The 9,775-nt window shown below is 41.3% G+C and overlaps 1 long non-coding RNA gene across 1 annotated transcript; it reads right to left on the reverse strand.

Moving 5' to 3' along the window:
- Window positions 1-8,027: 8,027 nt before the first annotated feature.
- LOC120716404 lies at window positions 8,028-8,763 on the reverse strand. Its single transcript, XR_005691889.1, has 2 exons — window positions 8,650-8,763; window positions 8,028-8,576 (listed from the first exon to the last, which is right to left on the reverse strand). It is a non-coding gene; the product is annotated as an uncharacterized LOC120716404 (long non-coding RNA).
- Window positions 8,764-9,775: the final 1,012 nt, after the last annotated feature.

Consider the following 9,775-nt stretch of genomic DNA (forward strand, 5'->3'; position numbering starts at 1 on the left):
CTCCCTCTCCTTAAACTCCAGATCCATCATTCTTACTTAACAGAGAGTCAAGATAGCTGCGTTTCCATCCAGGAGTTTTATAACAGGGAGCTCAAAGTGGCACGAGCAGCTGTCACCACCCAAACTCTAATATAGGTCATCGCTCTCCTCTGTCCAGGCAGCGCAGATGCCCATGACTCAGATTCTGGACTGCAGCAACATACTTTCATTTAATTTGTTCCATTTCAAAACTATCACCGTCATAAAGTCCTGCTGTAGCTGCTGTTAAGACTGTGAAAATGCATAACCAGCATTTTCTTTTCTAAAACATATGCTGCAGAATATCAGAATGAATTCAGCAGGCATGGGAGTATCTATCATCTGGGTGTCCTGGTGGTCCAAGCGCATGTGTGCACAAAATAAATAATTTAGCCAATTTAGATTCTGTTTATTTTGTTTTATTGGTATATCAAATTGTTCTAGTTCTTAACAAAAAGGTTATTGACATTTTCTTGGTGTCTTTAAAAAACAACATTACTAAAAGTGGCAGGCAGCCATGAAAATCGTAGGTCAGACAGCTCGTCAAAGCCCTCAGTCCCTTTATGGACAGTGTGTTACAATAAGCCTGGGGAATTTCGTGTGACCCAACTCACATCCTGTTCTCACAATATGAACTTTGTACTTTCTGGCAGAAGATACAAAGTTCCACACTGTAAGTTTGAGAGACTAAAAGTCATCAGTTGCTTGTTCAATTGATGCTCTGAACAGCAACTGTGTAGTGTGGAGGTCATTGGGTGAGTGCAACCTAACAGTTACACGTACAGTTATTGTTCATGTTGATTAGTGTTATTAAAATGTGATTTGTTGTGCTTTGTATTCTTGGTAGTTTTAAAGGCTGTACTGTCAACTTGCATTTGAAGTCCAAAAGTCCAAAACTCCTCCTTAGGGATCATAAAGTAAACACATTCTGAAACACCAAATGGGTGGCTTTCATGCCCAGTGAGAAACCACTGTTCTCAGAGATTTCAGACAGCTGATATTGCAGTGCAAAGACTGGAAAAAGAGCTGATAGCAGTGAAAGTGAGCTCTTAACTAAGCAGCAACCTGAATGGCAGAAAAATGAAGCCAGCGCAGACCTACCAAAAACTATAGTTCCTCCAAAAGCCAGCTGAGGCTGGCTGCACACACAGGACTCTGTCCCCATCTCACGTCTTTAGCTATGAAAATAACGTATTTACATCCTGGTACAAAATGCTGGTCTCTGTAGTTCAAATCGCTATTGCTATCATTAGCTAATAATTTAGCTCTTCACCTGTACAAACAAGGTCATTCCTGTTTCTCAAAAGAACATTTTGCTCATGCTGAGGCCATGGATGGTGTTGTGTAGATTTCTACAAACTGAGAGCTAAGTTCATTGGATGCCAAACTATCGATCCATCTCTTTTGTAAACTGGAAGCTGTGACCAGATGTCACAGAGCGAGAGGCGGGTTACAGCATGGACAGGTCGCCAGTCTATCACAGGGGCCACAGTGGACATCTGTATCCTCCGTGTCTTCCCTCACTTTAACTGTTAATAATGTTCACCTTCCAGATATGATCTTTGTGTGTGCCTTATCAGTTACTGCCATGACAGTGGTCTCAGATGAGCTTTCTTCTCTTGAGATAGGTATAAACTGGTGTTTCAAATCCATCAGGGGTGAAGCACAGTGACTCTGGTAAAGGGAAGATAGATACCCTGCAGCTTTTTTGTCCAAGGCCTCAAATTACCTTTCTCCTGGAGGAAAGGGTGACAGAGTTTGGTTAAATGGTGATTCTAAATTAGCCATAGGATTGAATGTGAGTGTTAAGGGTTGGCTGTCTCCTTGTCTTAGCCCTACAGACTGGCAACCTGTTCAGGGTGTACCTCTTGCCCCATACAACCCAGAACTGGCTAAGTGGAAGAAAATGGATGGAAGGATGGATGAGTATTAACTAGGAACCATGACGCAAACCATGCCAAAAAATTGATTCTGTTCATCTGGATGCAGACGTCACTCATCCAAGTGACTTCTTCAAACTTCTTAAGTCTCTGGAGACTGGAGAAGTCACTTGGATGAGTGACAAAACGTTTCTTTCACTGAAAACGCTGCATCCAGATCAACAGAATCAACTTTTTGGGATTTCCTCAAATAAGTCCATTTGAATGAATCCACTGCCCCACCATTTAGGCCACCTGATTAGGCACCTTCCTTCAAGCCAAATACATGAAAGCATTATGGAGCTTTTATTTCCCCAGGTCTACTCTACAGTTTTCTGTTTGTCAGTTATCTTGATTTCATTCTCAAGTGGTAACACCTTTACTTTGGAAAAAAGATCCTCTGCCTTTGCTAGTCTGGCTAGAATCATTAACAGACATGATTAGCTTGGGTGTTTTTGTTTTTGGGTGAAATAAATTAGCCTAGTGCATCTGTGCTCAGAGAAGCATTCATTTAGGCTATCTCTGTAAGATCAACAGAGGGGAAATTCCCTGCTATTAGCACTGATTAGAGCCAAAAGTGAAAGTAAGTAAGTAATAAAGTCACTTTTTAGTTGCCTCTACCTGAAGCCAGCTAGTACTTAGCACACTCTTTGGATAACACCCACACAAAAGGATAGCTGTGATGGTAAAAACAGCTAATTATAAAGCAAGCGTACCCAGGTGCTGTTTTATAAAGATCCTTTGCCTTTGATCCTTTCTCTTTTACCAGGTCCCTGCTTCACTGAACTCCTTCATGACGCTTCAGCAGGAAACGCGGTCAGAGGCTTTTAAAACCCTAAGTACACCCAGCTTACAGGCTTAGTGATGATGTCATGGGTTTTGGGGTTTAGACACTAATTTGGTCATTTTTTTTACTTTTCTAGTCTAGAAGCAAGACAGCAACAGGGTTTAGAAAAATAAAACTGTGTTTCGTTAGAGTTACCTCCCAAAACTTCCCATGATCTATCTTTGTCTAAACTCACAGCCCTGCTTCCTCCCCCTCCTCCTCCTTCTAGCATTCCATCACACGGGCTTTCGTCTATTCTCCGGGGTTTTTGATTGGGTCCTTCATGTTTTGCTTCCTGTCCAGGTCAGTGCTGAGCCCTCAGCCAACCAGACGCCACAGAAGTGAAAGTAGAAAACAAAGCAAAAACACAGAGAATACTCATGAAATCTGTGTCAAGAGCTTCTGACTGACCCAAACGGTGATGGCCTTGAGCATGTAGGACCGTGCTGTATGCTGGGAGAAAGGAGTGGAAGTCGGGTTCCCTACCAATAAATTACTCTCTATCATATGTTTATTTTACAAGTGTTTATTTTAAAACTGTAACACAGCCATCAGCACTTCTGAGGAAAAAAAAGTATTTCTGAAAAACGTCATTTAGACATGTTTATTTTGGCAGCTCTGCAGAGCACACTAGTTCAGAAGTTCAAGACTGTAAATGTGAACGCATAAAGATACATAAAGATGTAAAACCTCACACTGCAGTCACGTAAACAAGAGTCACGGTTTTACGTCTCAGTATTCATTTTGTTTTGGTTGCCTGGGTTACATTTTCTCAGTCAAGACATTCAAACAGATGATCACGTGCAATGTTCTCTTTATAATATAAAATAATAAAAAATGATGTGAAACGTTTATGTGGCCACATTTATGTCACTTACTGATTTATGGAATTGACTGAAATAAAAGTGATCCATTTAGACCAAAACTAGTTTTATGCAGGCTGTAGAAATGCTTTTTATTGCAGTTATATTGGTCATTTGAACATGTATGGGCGCCGACTTTGTTTTGAAGTCAGTCTCAAGTGACGCCTCCAGGAAATGCACACTTTGGCTCTGTTGTGTTGGTGCCAGCCAACAGGCTGCTGCTTGGTTGTTACAGTAAGAATGTGCAACAGGAGTGGGGAGTGGTCTTTGAGAAACCTGTTCTCTCTCAGAAGTGTTATAGAGTCAGCAGCAACATGTATATAAATCTCACCGTGCAAAGAAGATCTGGTTTGGCTCGGACCAGACTCAACATTTGAAAGCACAAATGAATTGTTCCCTTTGTGTGCTTTGGGAACGCAGGGCCAGGGTTAAATTGGCCCAATGAATCAGCGGCCTCTGGTGCAACACTCGGGTAATATAACAGTGCGTCCAATGTAACATCGCTTGCTTTGATCAAATGTTTTGCTTTGTTTTGTTGGGGACAAAAGCAGCTCATTTCTTTTCCACTTTCCTACTCACCTCCATCCACTCATAGCTTGTGTCTGAGAATGACGCCTGTGCTTTCCTGCCTCTTTACTCTTTGTGTGTGAGTGAGTTGTCAAGTTGTTGTGGCTTGCCTTTTATTTCTGCTTGTTATTGTAGAACTCCATTTTTGGTTGGCTCTTCTCAGCTCATTTGCCAACTTTGATCAACTTTTGACCCGTTTCAGTCCGTGCTGTTTGACTTTTCTGAACCACATCACATTTTCAGCAGTGGTTTTAGTTGCCTTAAACTGTGAAAGAAGTGGGCTCATGTTCTCTCAAGTCAGGGGGACTGTTTACTTATAAAAGCTCTTTTTCTTCTTTCTTTTTTCAGTCTTAATTTATTGTTAGAGTTATCCACATTTTGTTGGCTCACGAAGAGGCTAAGGGCTGTTGTTTCAAGATGTTTTTATTTGTCATATACAGGTAACAATGGCACATCATTAATGAAATTCTTAGTCTCAGAGCCCTCTCAATATTGCATATAGAAAAAGTAAAAATGCACATAAGGTAAGACTTAGGTAAAAATAAATATATAAATAAGATAATATATATTAATAAAGAGTAGAATAAATAAATACTTTACTAAAAAATACTGTGGCTGTAATAACACACGTCAGGGTTTCATAGAAACACAGACACTGATTCCAGTGAAACATTATACTGGGCTGTCTGGGGTGTACATGCACCCAGTGTCAGCTGGAATAGACTCCAGGCCATGTTGACATTAATATTGACAGGAACACAACTGAGGAATTCAGTTTGTGACTAAATGAACTACAGAGGCTGTCTTCTGTTTGTGCAACGACTCCGCTGCAATCAAAATGACAAGCCCAGGGGTTAAACAGCATTCAGTTAATGAGCATTTAAATCTGATCTGCAGCTAATGAAGATTACTGTCGAGTGAGTTCATTTTTTGTGTCCTGCAGCCTGGCGTTGCTTCCAATGATGGCTTGGAGTTGAGTAATAAGACAATAATGAAAATAATGACATCCTGTGGCTCGCTCGCATCGTTTTTTTCTAATCCCTATGATGCAGTCAAATAGAGTTGGTCACAGTACTTGAGGATCTACAAAGGAGGGTGGCATAAATAGAGTAAAGCTTTTTTAAGTGCCAGGCAATTTCAAATGCAACTTTCCAAGATGGAGAAAGATGTAAGCAAAGGGGGAGCAGAAGAGGAAGAAGATGAGAGATAGGTACAGTACTTCCAGCTGCTGACAATAATCCTTTTTATACAACTGATACTTGTTTTGGGTTGCTGAGATATTGTTGAATCACCGTCTGCTTTGATAGCAGCCTTCAGCTCTTTTTATTTTTGGTTCAGGTGTTTTTCATCAATCCAGAAGATTCTCCGTGGCTCTCAGGTCGGAGGAGATGACTGGCCAATCAAGCAGTGTGAGAAGATGGTCAGCGAACGATTTGGTATTAGTTTTGGCACTCAGAGTGTGTCAACAGGTGGAAGCATGAAGTGCTCTGAAGTCTCCATGCAGATGGCAGTGTTGACTTTGGACTTGACAAAGCAGAGCAGACCAACCACCACCAACAGCAACAGATGAAACCTTAAATCATCACAGATACCAAAACGTCACACTGGACTTCAGAAACCTTGGATTGAGCCTCTTCCTACAGAATCCAGGACTTTGATTTCCAAATGAAATGAAGAATTTACTTTAATCTGAAAAGAGTATTTTAAACCACTGACTGATGCTCCACTTCTTTTTTTTTCTGTAGCCCAGGTAAGACGCATCTGATGTAACTCTACTTGTTTCTGATTCAGAATGGCTTCATATAAGTGACAGTTGTAGCTTTTTTTTTGAAGACTTCTTGATGCACTGGCAGCAGCTTCAGTCCACTCCTTGCAAAACTCTCCCAAGTTCTTGAATTAACTTTTCATGACAATCCTCCCAAGTCATCCCTACTGCTTTAGCATCTTTTTTTTTTTTAATTTACCATGCTTCTTCCTTCCATGTTGATGATCATCTTCTTCATGCTCTTCTTTTCACTTTTCCATCACGCCACCAACCCTTCATACCACATAGCTTCCCCTCTGAGCCTGGCTCTGCAGGAATTTTCTTCCTCTTAAAAGGGAGTTTTTCCTTCCCACTGTTGCCAACTGCTTGCTGAAAGGGGATCATGTGATTCTTTTCTGCAAAATACTTTAGGGTCTGTACCTTGCAGTACTGTTATTATCATTTCCTAATCACAATAACAGTCAATGCGCTATATAAATAAACCTAAATTTGAACTGTGATCTGAACTGAATTGAATTTGGACAACTTCCCACTGTCCATGGTTACATATGCTGCACTAGACCAAAAAGACTGCATTTACACTCTTTGAATAGTATTACTAGCACTAGTACTCAAACTCAAAATGAAATATTCTAATAATGTTTCAATTTTTTTCTGATTTTCATGAGCCATTAAAACAAAATGAATTACCCAGAAAAATTGTATTCTCATTATACTGAAATCATTTGAGATGCTCTAGTATAAGACTGGGACTGTGGTTTCATGGTGAGAGTCCTCAGTTGACCTGTGAGAAAGTTTAAAGTTGGCCATTGTAACAGTCTCGGCACCAACGATAACCTGGGACAAAATTCTGAGAGAAAGAATCAAACCCAGAAAAAATAAATTGGGGGGCTTCCAGCCAAGAAAAAAATGTTTGCATGATTAGCACAACTGTCATAGTCGATAAAAAACAGATTTGGGGTCTTTTATACAGTCACTGGTTTTATCATTATACAGTATACATAAAGTTTATTTAATAAACAAAATGATTAGATCCATGTCACAGTATCACATGCAGTAAATACAATCTCAGTCTTTTGGGACCTTCAGCACGAGGGGCCAGATAACCAACCATCTTCCAATCTTCAGAGCAAGTATTTTGGTACATAATCTTAACAAAAAAAAGTATGTTTGGCAAAGTTGGTCTTTCATTTTCATTTTCTCTTTAATGTTAAAGTTAATCTTCTCAGATTTCCATCCATTCATTGCCTTCCAGCTACATTATCTGGTTTACATAATTACTATTAACAGAGGAGTGCTCCATGACTTGGCTGCAGATGTGCCTTTCTATGAAGCCTGTTTAGCTGTTCAGCTTATGACAAACAGTGACCTTGGAGAAAATAGTTATAGTTAGCCTGGAGGTTGGGGTGTCTTGAGGTCTTTTTTAACAGATGTGACGCCATCTATAACCAGATAAGTGTATTAATAAATTCAGATTTTCAAATAGGTGAATATATGTTGGCTGAACATGATTTGTTTCTAAGAGTCTTTTCGAAATATCTAAAAATCTCCATTTTGCTGGGGAGAGATGGTGAGTATCAGTTTCAGAGATCACGTAGTTCTTTCTCTCCCACCGGACCACCATGGTCAAAAAATGATGATGCCTATAGCTGCAGTTGGTTTAAAATCTCTCATTGTGGGACACATTTTCTAAAGCCTAGAAAACAAAGTCAAAATGAAAAGGAGCGGCTTATTTCTCTCGCAGACTGCAGACAGTACACTGAAAGGTTATTTTGCTCAGTGACGCCAAATAAATTACAGCCAACACCAGCGTAAATCAAAGCTCACACTAATTTGAAAAGGAGAAACACACCCCCACAAACCGCTGCACTCTCCTCCAAGATCGTACTTAGTGTAGCTGTGATCTTTGTGGAGACATTCAGTGTAAGTATTATATTCCACTTCAGGCTGGTAATAAGTGTTTTTCCACTCGACTCCACTTCTCAAAATGATCCACAATCCATTTCCTCTGGTCACCTGCATGAATATAACACTTCCTTTCTTTCTGCCACTTTATTTTTATCCTTTGGTCTGTGTCTGTGTCTGTATCTGTCGATAGCTTTACCAGCGATTTTCTTTCTTGCATCGAGTTATGTTATTTCCCAGCTCTGCATGACTCCTCGGGTCCCATCTGTGGACACTCAACATGGAAGAAAATTAAACAGATGGTGGGGCTGTCATGCGCCGCGGCGCGTGTGCACAAAAGGATCCAGACGCAGACTCCGCGCTAACAGAAAAGACACTTTATTATAATAACGAAAGGCGACCCGGGAAAACTAAGGAGCAAAACAAGGAACTAAAAACCTGGGGAAACAATGACACGAGGAAGCCGGGATCGGGACTGTGGGAGGCTGCAATAGAAAGGGGAGATGGTTACTAGGGAGCCGGGAAGCGGGGAAAACACATCAGGACTGAGTTAGAGTAGGGGGCTTACGATAGAACGGGACCGTGGGAGCTCGGGAGGGAAGTGTGGCAGTCCGTGAGCAGGAAGTCCGTGGGGATAGCGAATGGGCCAGATGATGCACCGAGTGACCCAGTTGAGCCGGAGGACAGGCAGGTGGCAGACGCCGAGTCGAAACCTGGACACAAGTAGGCGGATTAAACACAGTTCCAACCAGAAGTGAATGCACGCTTTCGTGGAAGTCTAGTTACCACTGTGAGGTGACTAACGGACTGGCGTGGAGTATCCGTCAGCGCCGGGTTAAGTAGATCTTCATGTAATCACCGTGATGGAGAGCAGGTGTGCCGGTGATGGCCCAGCCCGGGGGTGTGGCTACCCGAACATCACGCATTCCACAGACACAGGACCACGGACCATGACAGGGGCAGACAGGGGGACTTAACATTGTGTGTGTGTGTGTGTGTGTGTGTGTGTGTGTGTGTGTGTGTGTGTGAGTGAGAGTGAGTGAGTGAGTGAGTGTGTGAGTGTGTGTGAGTGTGTGAGTGAGTGTGAGTGAGTGAGTGAGTGTGAGTGAGTGTGTGAGTGAGAATGAGAATGTAATCTGGACTGCAGTTTCTGCAGTCTCTCTATGTGGATGTATCTCTTTATGTTGGATAGTTGGCAGTAATAATTCTAGGAGCTCCATATAACCTAAAGTTCTGAGTAATTAGAGATGACACAATGGTTTCTGTCAAAAAGTAATTCTGTTGTTCCACTAACTTTTATTTATCTCTCCTGTGTTTACCTCCCACATCCGGCATGAGTGTTGGCTGTAAGACTCTTTTAGCAGCAGACGTGTAAAGTAAAATTTGCACGTTCATAATATTTTGACCCACCTATTGTTGATGCAGCCATCCATACCGACAATGTCATTTTGCAGAATGAATTTGAGACACTTATTTTTCTGGATAATTTCCATTTCGTATGTGAATAAACAGATCGAACCAATCAGACCACTGCATTTGCCAAGAAGTGTCCTCGTAGTTCACTGAATATACAATCACATGGAAATGGTAAAGTAATATTTTTTTACCTCAGGCACACAGCTAGACACCACCATGATACATAATACATTAGGTTATGTTCTTTGCTGCAGCAGCCAGCTGTGTGTTCTTGTGCAAACTTAATAACTGCAACGTTACCCGTGCAATGTGTGTGCACAGCTTTTGGAGATTTATCAGATGTTAAAGTTATGTCACCTTAAAAGTTTTGAAAGTTCGCTCAATTTTGCATCCTGCTCTGTCCCTTTAAAATACTGTTTCACTGCTACAGCTGAGCTCCAGTTAGTGAACTTAGCACCGAGATGATTTATTGCTACAGTTGCAGAGCTGGGCCAAA

The sequence above is a fragment of the Simochromis diagramma genome, unplaced genomic scaffold, assembly GCF_900408965.1.
Source record: "Simochromis diagramma unplaced genomic scaffold, fSimDia1.1 OVJJ01000325.1, whole genome shotgun sequence".
NCBI lineage: Eukaryota > Metazoa > Chordata > Actinopteri > Cichliformes > Cichlidae > Simochromis > Simochromis diagramma.